This window comes from Balaenoptera borealis, assembly GCF_965194805.1.
Source record: "Balaenoptera borealis genome assembly, chromosome: 10".
Taxonomy (NCBI): domain Eukaryota; kingdom Metazoa; phylum Chordata; class Mammalia; order Artiodactyla; family Balaenopteridae; genus Balaenoptera; species Balaenoptera borealis.
In genome coordinates, this window is record NC_138874.1 from 109546599 (window position 1) to 109551050 (window position 4452).

The 4452-nt window shown below is 50.2% G+C and overlaps 1 long non-coding RNA gene across 1 annotated transcript; it reads left to right on the forward strand.

The window, feature by feature from the left end:
- The first annotated feature begins 510 nt into the window (after positions 1-510).
- LOC309635617 lies at positions 511-4180 on the forward strand. Its single transcript, XR_014248934.1, has 2 exons — positions 511-2299; positions 2613-4180. It is a non-coding gene; the product is annotated as an uncharacterized lncRNA (long non-coding RNA).
- The last annotated feature ends 272 nt before the right edge of the window (positions 4181-4452 follow it).

The window sequence follows — 4452 nt, forward strand, 5'->3', positions numbered from 1 at the left end:
AGGATAGACTGGCGTTTGGAGGCCTGTGGAGCAGAGGGTAGGAATAGCTCAAGGCCGGTCACATCGAATTGTGTCAGAGGCCTTGAGCCCCCATAAGGCCTGACCCTCACGAGGTGCAGCAGGAAGGCTGGAATAAAAATGGGCCTCAAGGGTCTGAGGGCAATGCATTTTTTCAGACTACTTTTCACATGGGGGCTTACACAGATAAGGAGGTTTATTTGACTAAGGCACCTTCTCTTCCCAACATGAGTCCCCGGCCTCCCCACACTGGGACCTGGGTCTCTGTCCAAACTGGTTGCCTCACCTGGCAGACAAGAGAAGGATAATTGGAAGCATGTCCTCAGGGATGTGTTTCTCCAAGTGCGCCCTCCCTCTGTTACCTTGCTCCTGAGATGCTACCTCTTCCAAGAAGCCCTCTGGTGGGACCACTATGCTGCCCGTGGGGGGTCTCCAAGGTGCCTCTGAGCCTGGCCTCAGTTCTGGAGGCATGAAGGCAGCTGCCCCGGGATGGCCGTCCCTTCTGGCCAAGCTGTGGGCTTCCTACAGCTCCCCGCTCTCAGCGTGGCCTGGGCCTATCTGCCTCCTCTCACCTGGGCAGCTGGGCTCCTGCAAAACAGGCAAGGTGTCCCCAGCCAGCTTTGCCCAGTGATAGTGCGGGCCCAGGTGCTGGAGCTGCAGAACACGGCCCAGAGAGCGAAGATAGGGGCTGGATTCGGGTCCAGCAAGGGGTCCTCAGAATCCCGCAGGGCTCGGGCTCCTGCTGGAAAACACCTGAACTCAGAACCCTTCTCAGGGCCTGACTCTTCACCCTGGGAAGGGAAGAAAACTATCATTCTGCACAGAGAGCAAACGGTCCAGCGACTCATCTCAGTGGGAACCCTTGGTACATGGATTTTTCTTCCTTACCAGAAAACCACCCCTCGAGAATCTTCTACTTTTAAATCCCTAACTCTAAACTTCAACCTGCAGATTCCGGCCAGGCTGGGGGTTAACTCAGGACTCAGAAACTGCTCCACCGGGGCCGGTCTGATGAAGGGATCAGTCAGGAATTCATAAAGCATTTATTTAGCTGCCAAAAGCACCCCGACCCTCCCTTTCTTGTATGGGGGAATTGATGCAAAGTTTCCGAGACAAGTCTGCGATTGCGGCTGTCACCAAACAATGCCATATTTCTTTTCTTCTCTTAAATTCTAAGGATCATTCCCTGTAAGAGGGCAATTTGTCTGTCAGGCAGGCAAAACAGGGGCCGCTCCCTGCCCTCATTAAACTGACAGCACGGTTATTAGCAGAAAACGAAGCCCGCCCGCCATGAAGCCAGCCACTGTTTTATGGCGAGCGCCAGGGAGATATTTTCAGTAATTAATTTGATAAATATATTAATTATGAATTGAGTTGACAGTACAATCAGATTGTCAGCCTTCCAGACAGCCTCTTGTGATAAAGCTCTATGATGAAGTGGTTGGATTTCAGGCCTGTCATCCTGCGGGGCAGTCCCTTATCGCCCGTCTGCCCATTCACTCTGTAATTTCCTGCGCATTGTAATTAAATGGTAGCTTTCTGATTGGAAAGTGACTCCTCAAACTTAATCTCTCTTTCTCTCCGAGCAAGGTGGGGGAGGTGTACAAAAAAGCCCTTTGTTTCGGGGGAGTCTTGATGTGAAGAAGCAGTTCTGCTTCCCCACTCCTTTAAATGCAACCCTCTGGTCCCAGAGGGCACCTTGGAGGAGGGAGTGGTCTGGGAACTCCAAGCTGGAGAGAGGGGTGGGTGGTGTGCCCAGCTCCGCTGTCCCCTGGCTCTGCCACCTCGGGCAGGTCACTGCTCCTCTCTGGGCCGATTTCTTCCACCAGAAAAAGACGGGGTTGGCCAAAATGATCACGTGCCCCCTACCCCAACCCCCAAGGCCTGAAATTCTGGGATCCTGAGAATAGAGAAGCTCCGCAGTCCTGCCTGCCCTCCAGAGTCCCGGGAAGGGGAGGGAAGGAGAAGTGAGCCGAGTGTCAGCTGTATTTCTGCAGGACAGGTCATTCGGGGAGTCCCTTGCCAGCACTTTTTTTTCTCTTTTGATGAAATTAATTATGAACACTGCCTGGGGTCATTTGACTCCGGAGATACATGTCAAGATAAAATATTTCTGAAACACTTATATTTAATAATTTAATATGGTGGTTCACATTTGGGTGCAACAAAGGGAATTATTGGTAATTGCGAATTTTAAAGAGGCAGAAGGGAGCCCAGCAAATTGGGGGACCACAGGACAAAGTCAAGAAGGTCAGGAGGCTTTTGTTCGGCAAGCCCCGAGGCCTGATTTTTTATTTATTTATTTATTTATTTATTTATTTATTTATGACTGTGTTGGGTCTTCGTTTCTGTGTGAGGGCTTTCTCCAGTTGCGGCAAGCGGGGGCCACTCTTCATCGCGGTGCGCGGGCCTCTCACTATCGTGGCCTCTCCCGTTGCGGAGCACAGGCTCCAGACGCGCAGGCTCAGCAATTGTGGCTCACGGGCTTAGTCGCACCGCGGCATGTGGGATCTTCCCAGACCAGGGCTCGAACCCGTGTCCCCTGCATTGGCAGGCAGATTCTCAACCACTGCGCCACCAGGGAAGCCCCCGAGGCCTGATTTTAGGATGAGAACCAATGTCATTTAGAATGCCTTGTAAAGAAGTCAGCTCCAGAAACCTTTCGAGAGGGGGTAGAGCTGGGGCCTCTGGGTGCCTTGGGTGTCCTAGGTGCCCCAGGTACCCTGGCCAGACAGAGAGAGAGAGCATGTTGGTCCTCAGTGAAGTTGTCCCCGGCCTCGGAGTTACAGAAAGTCTGTGATCTGAGACTCAGAGATGCCCAAGGCTGTCCCAGGCCACGCAGCTAAGGAACAAGATTCCAGGGAAGCTCGGCCTCCCGGGCTGGTGCCCCTAGGACGTGAGGCTCCATGGAAAGAACAGGAGCTTTGCATTGGGAAGGTCCAACTGTTACTTGCCCGCCATGTCTCAGTTTCTTTGTCTGTAAAATGGGCTAGTAAAGTACCTACCTCATGTTTGATGTGAAGATTAGATAAAATAATGCATGTAAGGTGCTTTTCAGAGCAGCTGAAACACAGTGGAAGCTGAGTTGCTATCAGCTGGTGCACACCAAGGGCTCAGTTAATATTTAGTGCATGCGTGAATGCATAAATGAATGAATGAATGAAATACTGGCCCTGGGGTCCTGGCTGCTCTGCTCTCTGAGCCCTGCCTGTCTTCCTTGTTGCCCTGTTATGCTATTCTCCATTCGTGGCCCAGCAGGCGGATAGGGCCCCCCTTCAGGAGCATGACACAGTGGGTTCACTCCCAACAAGGACTCAGACAGACTCGAATCCTGCTGTTCAACCTTCTCATCTAGTGGCTTTGGGCAAATCCATCTCTAAAACGTAAGAAAGCAGCTGCTCGGGTGGGTGCTCATCCAGCACCGGTGGTCTTCAGTGGTCCAGCGTGAGAACCCCCTTCTCCAGTGACGTGAGCTGGGCAGCCCCTTCCCTGCTCTGAGCCTTTGTTTCCTCATCTTTAAAGTGAGGGTGCTGCATTCCGCAGTCGGCAGCATCACTGGGAAAATCACTGTGGCCCAAAGTCTACAGCTGGGCCATATGTAAACTCAGCTTTCTTCAGAAACCCAAGCATCTTGACTGGAAAATTCAGTTTTTGTTTATCACCTGGAAATCACGGGTCCCACCATGAGCAGAGAATAGGGGCCACGGCAGGGAGGATCAGTGCTCAGATCACAGGTTGAGGAGGGCCTGTTATGCTTCCCACCGGCTAGGTTGCATGCACTGGAGTCCCCACTGCAAGAAAAAAACCCCAAGTTACACAAGCTTCCTTTGCATCTCACCAGAGGCAAAACCAACACATCCATGCAAATCCCTACAACCAAGACATAACGTTTTAACACGAAGTAAGAAAATTATCACTCACCCTAGAGGTTGATTTCTATCCATGTTTCTTTCATGAGCAAATGCACACTTATGTTTTCACCCAAAGTTCAAGATTACTGTCTTTTTCTTAACTTTTCAAAGAAAGCTTAAGTACTTTGAGCACAACCAGAGTTGAATATTGTCCTTTGTCAGATCATACTTGAATCTATAGTTTAACATGTTGCCATTATATTTCAAAGAGGAGACATGATTGCTTTTGAAAATAAAAAAGTAAGACCAAAGACAGGGTATTGTCTCTTATCCCATCCTCCACCCCAGAAATGTTCTCATCAGAGCCAGCCGGGTGCCATTTATTAAATCCTGAATGATGAACCATAAGCTTCTTTATTTTATACCAGAAGCGAGTGGTAAGTGGACGCAAATTGATTTTGGAGAGGATGCTAAGTGATAATCCTTCCCAGGTTCCCAGTAAAGAAAATATACTTATTTGAGGGAATTTTAAACTTGGGTTTGAACTTGCTGATGCCTTTTTTAGAGTCCAAGTGGAAACCAT